Source organism: Oryctolagus cuniculus, chromosome 18 (assembly GCF_051225735.1).
Source record: "Oryctolagus cuniculus isolate XC-2025 breed Fujian yellow rabbit chromosome 18, ASM5122573v1, whole genome shotgun sequence".
NCBI lineage: Eukaryota > Metazoa > Chordata > Mammalia > Lagomorpha > Leporidae > Oryctolagus > Oryctolagus cuniculus.
In genome coordinates this window covers 22,388,620-22,397,803 of record NC_142884.1, presented here as the reverse complement: position 1 = coordinate 22,397,803, position 9,184 = coordinate 22,388,620, and the positions used below count along the sequence as shown (strand labels likewise).

The 9,184-nt window shown below is 52.5% G+C and overlaps 1 pseudogene; it reads right to left on the bottom strand.

Moving 5' to 3' along the window:
• Positions 1-5,047: 5,047 nt before the first annotated feature.
• On the bottom strand, positions 5,048-6,550 carry LOC127489226 (histo-blood group ABO system transferase 2 pseudogene; annotated as a pseudogene).
• Positions 6,551-9,184: the final 2,634 nt, after the last annotated feature.

Genomic DNA, 9,184 nt, shown 5'->3' with positions numbered 1-9,184 from the left:
AACTACTTGATCCCAGCGAGCCGCCTTCTGGAAGTTCTAGTAGGGTAGGTGTATGGCTGGAAGGCGAGGACTGGTGCAGACAACCGAGGCAGAACTGGGTTAGGCTCGTTGCAAACTGAAACAGAACAGGGAGGGTTGACCTCATACTAGGGTTTGCAGCTCTGTATCCCCTGTCGACTGTCGAAGCTGCACCCCTAAGGCAACAGTACGGAGAGGTAAGGAGTTCAGGGGATGATTAGACCCGAGAGCTCCGCCCTCTTGGAGGAGTTCCGCAGCCTTGTGAAAGGGCTGGAGGGATCTTCGTGCCGTCCATGAAGAAAGAGCCTTTGCCATATAGCATGCCCGTCAGCACATTGCCCTGGGACGCCCCAGCCCCCAGAACTGTGAGCAGTCAAGCTATGTTATTTGTAAACTGCACATGCGGTGGGGTTTTGTTATAGCAGCGGGCATGGACTAAGACACCTCCCCCTTTGCAGAGGTCAGAACAGTGCCAGGCCTCAGCTGAATATGACTCCCACCCCCCCACCCTTCCAAAATAGGAAAGACAGGCACTTATTTTTCTTCTTCAGGCTGGCACAGTAAGGTCACAGGCAGAGAGCTGGCCTTGAACTTGGGGCTTGGAGACCCAGGGTTTGAGTCCGGGCCCTCCTCTTCCCTGTTGGGCCAACAGGCATTTCACGTTACCTACTGCTTGCTCTAAGTCTTGATTGTTACGCCTATCCAGTGCTTGTCACGCTGCCAGACTTAACGTTAAGTGAGCAGGCCATACTAACACCTATAAAACTTCACTGAGAAGGAAAAGGCTTTGCACAGATGAAGAGCTACGTCATGCACGAACAAAGATCTTTGCTCCTATGGAGCTTATTCTAAAATTCACTCGAAAGAAGAAATGCTTGATATCAGTGAGGAAAATTTAGTATCTGGAATTTGCATAAGGAAGAAGAGACAGACTGTGAATCAGAAGGGAAGGTAGCCAGAATTATGAGGAAGTCAGGAGTGGACAATAAAATCATAGTAACTGTAATAACAATTGTAATAAATCGTAAAGGCCATAATGAAGGTGATACAACATTTACCTGTCAAACTGGAAAAAAAAAAGACACAGACCTATATGGACTAGAGGATTTCACAAATCAAGCTACAGATAGCCCCACCCTCTGATAACCTCTTGTTGGGATAAAATTAGCATAATCCTTCTTGAACATTTTCAAAGCTTTAAGGAAGTTTTTACCTTACTGATAGGGGGGAGCTCAGTAGAGAGGTAGGTAGGAATAAATGAAGCTGGAAGGTTTTTTTTCTCCATAACTTCTCTGTAGTGCTGCATTGCAACCCCACCCTCTTGCCTGTCCAACCAGTGTGGCTGCATTCCCATAGTGCACCTGTTTCTCGCTCAAGACCAGGAAGGAGGAGATGCCATGATGGCCATGAGGAAGTTAAGCTGCACATGGAGGCACCAGGAAGCCTCATGCATGCTAAACTCCACCCTGCTTGTATACTCACTTAGCGGGCCACCCTCTGTCTTGCAACAGGCACTGACCACGTGGGAGTGCCCTTTGATTGCTGACTTTGCTTATGGGTCCTTCTCTGTCCTCCTTCCATGTGCTCTCCTAGGCAACTCTCTGGCCCACTCGTATCAGGTATCGCTCCATGTAGGACAACCACTAAAAACAGCTCAATGAAAACAAGTGGATTTGACATACGAAAAGAGGAGAAGGGCGGGGCCCAGTGCTGCGACATAGAGGGTAAAGCTGCCACCTGCTGTGCTGGCATCCCATATGGGTTCAAGTCCTGGCTGATCCAGCTCTCTGCTGTGGCCTGGGAAAGCAGTAGAAGGTGGCTCAAGTCCTTGGGCCCCTGCACCCACATGGGAGACCTGGAAGAAGCTCCTGGCTTCTTCTTGGATCAGCCCAGCTCTGGCTGTTACAGCCATTTGGGGAGTGAACCAGTAGATGGTGTCGCTCCCCGTCTTTGTAGAGGAACGACACAGGACCCTGCGCTGTTCTTTCGTCCGCTCGGCCCTTCCCGGGATTGCTGCTGGTTCTTCCCGGGTTGGCTACTGTCCCTCCACCTCCGTGGAGGGGCGGGCCCCCTGCCACCTTCCCCACTTCCGCAGGGGAGCAGCACACCGCCGGCCGGCTCTCTCGGGGGCTGCACAGGTGTTCCTTCAGATAGATGTTACCCTTAGATGTTCCTGGTGCATGTTGTCTCTCTCCTCCCTTATAGTCCTCTTCCGCCAATCCCAACTCGGCTGCCCACACGCCGAGTACGCTGCTCTCCTCCAATCAGGAGTAGGTCCTACAGTTTATTGGTTGAACTGGAGGCAGCTGTGTAGAAGCTGTTTCTCCCTTCTCAGCGTCATATTGTGGGAGAGCAGATGCATAGAATAAGTCTTAATTCCAGTAACTTAGTCTAGTCTGAGTTGCTCCCCAACTCTCTAACTCTGCCTTCCAAATAAGTAAATACATTACAAAATAGAATAGAGGAAAATAAGCTTTACCCGCTATGCCACCACGCTAGCCCCAAAATTTACTTCTTTTCATTTTACTTGAAAGACAGAGAGACAGAGAGAGGGATACAGAGAAATAAGCAGAGAGAGAGAGCGAGAGTGAGAGCAAGGGAGAGAGAGAGAGAGATTGCTCTTCTATGTGCTGGTTCACACCTGCAACACCAGGGCTGGGCCAGGGTGAAGCCAGGAGCCAGGAACTTCCTATGGGTCCCCCATGCACTTGAGCCATCATCTGCCGCCACCCAGGATGTGCATCAGCAGGAAGCTGGATGAGCAGCCAGCTTGTGAACCAGGCACTGCAGTATGGGATGTGGGTATTCCAAGCAGTGACTTAAGCCACTGTGCTAAAAGCCTGCCCTAAGGACCGGTGCTTTGGTGCAATGAGTTAAAGCCCCAGCCTGAGGCACCGGCATCCCATAGGGGCACCAGTTCGCATCCTGGCTGCTCCACTTCTGATCCAGCTCTCTGCCATGGCCTGGGAAAGCAGTGGAAGGTGGCCCAAGTCCTTGGGCCCCTGCACCCACGTGGGAGACCTGGAAGAAGCTCTTGGCTCCTGGCTTCGGATCAGCTCAACTCTGGCCATTGTGGCCGTCTAGGGAGTGAACCATCAGATGAAAGACCTCTGTCTCTCTCTTTCTCTCTCTCCCTCCCTCTCCCCCCGACTCTACTTCTCTGTGTAACTGTGTCTTTCAAATAAATAAAAAATAAATCTTTTGTAAATAAAAGCCCACCCTAGTTGATTTCTTATATATGAAAAATGAAAACAACCTATAAATACTGTTGAACATTATTTACTTATTACATTTTATCATATTATGATAATTAATTATTAATTAATAATTTTAATTTATATGCTTTTGGGTTCTTATTTTTATAAAGCATAGAGGCACAGAATATATTTGGGTCTGTTAATAATTGCTTTTTTAGCACACTAGGTGCAGGAAGGCAACTTGAAAAGACTACCTGCTGTGTAGTTCCAACCACGTGACATTCTTGGAGACAAAAAAGCCAATGATTTACATGGCTATGGGGGGAGGGAGGGAGAGATGCAGAGGGGAGCGCAGGGGCTTTGGAGGGCGGTAAACCTCGCACGTGCTTACGTCCTGGTGAACTCAGGTCATTCTGGTTTTGCTGAGACTCACACGATGTACAGCACAGAAACCGCACCTGATACGAACTACGGAGCTGAGTTAACAACAGTAATAGATCAGCATGGGCTCGTCCAAGCACCGGATTGTGGGGAGCAGCCTGGACTGGACTGAGTTACTGGAATTAAGACTTATTCTATGCATCTGCTCTCCCACAATATGGCGCTGGGAGAGAAGTAAACAGCTTCCGCACAGCTGCCTCCAGTTCAGCTAATAAACTGTAGGACTTGCTCCTGATTGGAGGAGAGCAGCGTACTCGGCGTGTGGGCAGCCGAGTTAGGATTGGCAGAGGAGGACTATAAAGGAGGAGAGAGACGGCATGCACCAGGGAACATCTAAGGGGAACATCTAGCTGAAGGAACACCTGTGCAGCCCCCGAGAAGAGCCGGCCGGCGGTGTGCCGCTCCCCTGCGGAAGTGGGGAATGTGGCCAGGGGGAACTGCCCTTCCACGGAGGTGGAAGGGATAGTAGCCAACCCGGGAAGAACCAGCAGCCAACCCGGGGAGGGCCGAGCAGACGAAAAGAACAGCGCAGGGTCCTGTGTTGCTCCTCCACGAAGAGGGGGAGCGACACCGGATCATCTTTGTTTTGGATAATGAGCTTCCTGCACACCCCAGGGCTGTTGCGGCTTCGACAACAAGGATCCACGTTCATCTGCAGGCGTTTGAGGGATGGCGTGTCCCCAGAGGCGTGGCTACACCAACAGGGGCCCTTCATTTCTTCTGGGCAATCGTCTCTGATCCCTTGTGGCCCAGTACAGGCTCAGCCCACTGCCCTTACTCATCTCCTACAGGGTATTAGGAGAAGCTCAAGGTCATGGCAGCTTGGGAATTCATGTGTGATCTGTGCAATCAGGGTCTAAGTGTGTGTGTGTGTGTGAGAGAGAGAGCGAGAGAGCGAGAGAAAGAAACCGAGGGGAGGGAGATAGTGCTAGATCTGCCTGAATTTTACAAAAATGGTGGAATGGAGCTGGTACTGTGGCATAGAGGGTAAAACTGCCGCCTGCAGTGCTGGCATCCTATATGGGCACCAGTTCAAGTCCTGGCTGCTCCTCTTCCGATCCAGCTCCCTGTTTCTAATGTGCCTGGGAAAGCAGTGGAAGACGGCCCAAGTGTTTGGGTCCCTGCACCTGCATGGGAGACCTAGAGGAAGCTCCTGGCTCCTGGATTCAGATCAGCCCAGCTCTGGCTGTTGCAGCCATTTGGGGAGTGAACCAGTGGATGGAAGACCTCTCTCTCTCTCTCTGCCTTTCAAATAAATAAATATATCTTTTAAAAAATGGTGGAATGCATTAGCAGCTTTTCTCAGCCATATGGCAAAAAGAGGTGGAGAATTATCATTGCTTGTAAAATTGATTTTAATCAGGGCGGCATGTGAGGAGGGCAGTGGGGGCTCATCGTCCATCAGTACTCTGAACCTTCTGGGAAGCATTATTTGACTTAACCTCTTTATTTTTGAGTAGGGCAAAAATTCTAATCCGCCTCACGATGTTGGACAAGCCCAGCTTTTTTCGATGTTGCATATCCTGCAACAGGTCATGGTCACACATGTATTCTGGAGAGAGTAGCTTGGTGGGTTTGTGGTAAAGCAGGTACTTGTTCAGATGGCTCTCCTCTTGCCATATGGCCTCCAGGTGATTGGCTTTGTCTATCATTATGGCCTGGTGACAGGCCTCGGTGAGCCTGTAAACCTCTGCTACTGACCCTCCAAAGAAGGCCCCAATGTAATAAAAGTCCCCTTCGTCCTCAGGGATGTAGGCTTGCGACTCAGGCCGGCGTTCATTGCTGAAGGAGTACCGGCTTACCGCCATGAAGTCCGGGTGGATGGTACCAAACAGAGAGGAGAGGATCTCCACGCCCACGTGGTCCCTGAACTCCATGTCCACGTCGGCACACACCAGGTAATCCACCTCCTTGAGGAAGCGCTGGCGGGCGCCGCGGCTGATGGCTCCCATGCGCTGCATGCTGATGTCCTGCCAGCGCTGGTGGCTCTGGGTCCTGAGGACGATCACCCGCCTCCCGCCGGGGAGCGGGAGCTGAGGGACCAGCTCGGGTTGGTCAGTGAAGACGTAGTAGTTCACCCTGTGGCCGGCCATGAAGTACTTCTCCGCACTCCTCAGGAAGAGCTCTAGGAAAGACATGTAGTTTTTGACAGCAAACACAGTTAACCCAATGGTAGCATTCTGGAGCTTGAATTGCGCATTCAGTAGGTCAATGTCGAAAGTACCTTCCCACACAACTGGGGCAAGCCAAGGGGTGAGGACGAGGACATCCCTCCTAGAGGGAGTTAGTGCATCTGGCTGCAGATAATTCGTGTGTGATTCTCCAACAGCTGTACGTGTCCCAGCCAGCAAGCTTTTAACATGCTGGCTCTTCGGATTCCAGTAGCAATAGTGAAAGGTGAAGGTTATACCTGTCAGGAGGAGAATGATCACTTTATGAGATGCGTAGCATGGCCCAGGCAGTATCTTCAGTAGCTTGGCCATGGCTCCACTGCTGATGATGTAGGCGGGCTCTCTTAGATGCTGAGTGACACAAAGGACAATGCATGGACAAGGAGGTGCCCACACCCCTCCTGCTGTTCCTAGAACCTACCTCCGTGCAAGGGCCACCCGACAGCAGGACATACAGGGTCCCCTGGTGGAGGAAGATTCCAGAACGTCACACAGCAGATGTCTCAGCAGCTTCGTTTTCATTTGAGGCTATGTCAAAGAACCAGATGACAGGCCACGATCAACGCACGCCTAGACCTTCTGGGCCGGAAGTCAGGGCTCCTGAAACAGGTGCAGGAGACTGGCCCCAGGGAGGTCACAGAGCCAGGTAAGGACAGAGATTGTGATGAAAGCAGGGCAGGGCAGGAGCCACCAAGGAGCCTAATCCAGGGTCCAGTGATACTCCATAGTAGAGAAACCTTCACATAAGCACCACGTTTTCTAGAAAAAAAAAAATCCATACAGTTGAGACCAGACTGTCTTCAAGGCCACAGCTGGTTGTGCCTGATGTGCTCGACCATCTTTCACAAAGCCTGACCCGGGAACCCTCCCAGGGGAGACGAAGACCTGATCAAGGGCTCTTTTCCTTCATCCTAACAATCACTTGCCCGACACTGAGTTTCCTTAGCTGGCTGCAGGTCCATGCTTTGCATAGGCTGCTACGCTGCATGTGCCTTACCTGTGGGCTCTGCAGAACAGGCGTGCGTGTGGAAGCCCCGCCCTCCTCCTCACCGGGGAGCAAATGGGCTCAGAAGCATGCGTGACGGACCATGTGTGCACGGCCAAGTGGCAACCACCGAACCCACTGGGTCAACCGGGATCTGGGAGCGTATCCCTGGCCACCTATATTCTGATCCATGGCCTCGCCTGGATATTCTTTGGGATTTCGACTTTTGGGCTGTTTTCCCAAGTCTGGTTCCTTTGGTAGCCTGCCTTGGGCTTCCGCATCAACTGATTTCCAGACAGAGCCCTCACGCTGGGGAAGGGAGGCTGAGTCCCCCTTCATGGGGGACTTCTGGGCTCATCCTGTTGCCCACACGTACACCTCCCAAGTATCCCAGCATGACCCTCCTGGCAAACGAAGGCTCTGACACGGACCCCTACTGCCCCTCTGTGCGATGAACAGCAGGTGGAAAAGGGTCCCAGGGTGGGTAGGGAGCGTCTGTCCCCTCCTCTGGGAAGCTGCTCCGTGACACTTTTGCTTCTGGCCATCACAGGAGAGGGTGGCCTCAGGCAAGATGTGTCCCGGTGTTCTGGAACCTTCTTAGGGGAGTTGTGAGTCTGTTAGGTGAGGAAGGGCTGAAGGGCTTTGATGAGTACATTTTGAGGGATGGCCCTTTTGCCTTTTGTGGTCAGGATTGCGACTTTTCCCCGCTGTGTGTACCATGTGAGCACAGTCATTCCTGACTGAGATGACAATGTCCTGGCAAAATACCAGGACAACCCCGTGAGGCTGCAGATGCCTGGATGATGAAATCACAGCAGAGCAAGGAGCAGGTCCTCCGTGTGCTGCGGCTGTGGCTTGGCTGTGCACCTGGTCCCTGGGGAGTCCCCTGAACCTCAGGACCAGTGGAGGGGAGACGTGTTGCCCTGCTCACCATGACCCTTCCCTGGGAACAGTGGAGGTTAAAGAACCTCACAGAATGAAAAGGTAGAGAGGACCAGGACCAGCCCTGGAGCAGGGAAGGACCAGGAGTGGAGACCCGAGGGAGCCTTTGACCCCTGCGGCAGGTGCGTGCCCACTAGCCTGAGAACCTCCATGCTCTCCTGTCTCCATGAGACCTCCTGGGGCTGGTCTCCTGGGTCCAGCTTCTCCGTCCCAGATGCCTGCCTCCTCATCAGAACTTTGATACCAGCAGCTTTCATTGTCCAAACACCTGTTCTTTTGTCATAGTTCCCCAAACTCTTTATCCCAGGCTTTCCTGACCTTGTTTGCCCTTGGGAGATTCTTAGAGATTCTTGCAGACTATTCTGTGGCTCACCCGACAGGAGACATGGCAGCCACCCTAGGATAACCCCTTTACCACTGATCCTGAGGCACGAGACGCTCCAAGATGAGAGGCAGAGGATTATGATGAGCTTCAAGATGGGAGTCAGAAGGTGCCAGCACCACTCCTACCCTCTCCTTGGTGCCCACAGACTCACTGAGAGCCTTGGCAGGGCCTCCTTTACGTCAGCTATAGACTGGCGCCCTCGCCCCTCCATGGTGAAGTCACCTCCGCTTTCCGTAGTGCGCTGGAGGAAGCATACTGAGAGTGGCCCGGGCACTCCTGGGGACGTTCTTGGGTTGTAGGAGATTGAGAGCGATCCGTCGTACCCCAAAGTTTCCTTTCCCCAGGAGAGTTTTGCAGAACGACTGGACGTCTCTGACCCCTTGGGACCTCACCGGCTTTCAGAATCCCCTCTTTCTCAGTGCACAGTGTGCTCGGGCTGTTTGTGTTGATAGATACGCTGTGGCCTGGAGCCGTAAGAAAGCCACTTGCAGCCTCCCTAGGTCGTCCCAGCAGCCTGGCACTCGCCGTTATTTGTAAGATCTGAGCAGGAAATGTCTCGTGATTCACGGCTAAGTGTTTCACCTGTGATTGGGCTTTCGGGGGATGACCGTGTCGACAGAGACTGTCCACGACTTTGACCGGGGCTATGGTTGCGTGCATTCAGGACATAGCGCCTCCACTGAACTCGGAGCAGGGCGGGGGGTGACATCACTGCGGCAGGGGTGTCTGGGCACTTCTGTGGACCAGGAGCTGCTGGCCACATGTGTCATCTGCCTGATTTTAGCTTCCTACCAGCCTTGACACATGGAAGTAATCCTCCCAGTCTTGCACGTGGGGGAGTCACCCGTGCAGAACGTCACACAGCCACTGGGCAGCGGACTTACCCCTGCGCCCAGCGCTGGAGAGACCAGCTCACATAACTCGGTGTCTAACGCACCTTACAGACCACCTCTGGGCTCCTGATTCGTGCCTTAAAAATGGGAGTACTCTCCTGTGTATAAAGTTGATTGAAGATGGATCTTAGTAGAGAATGGGACTGGGAATG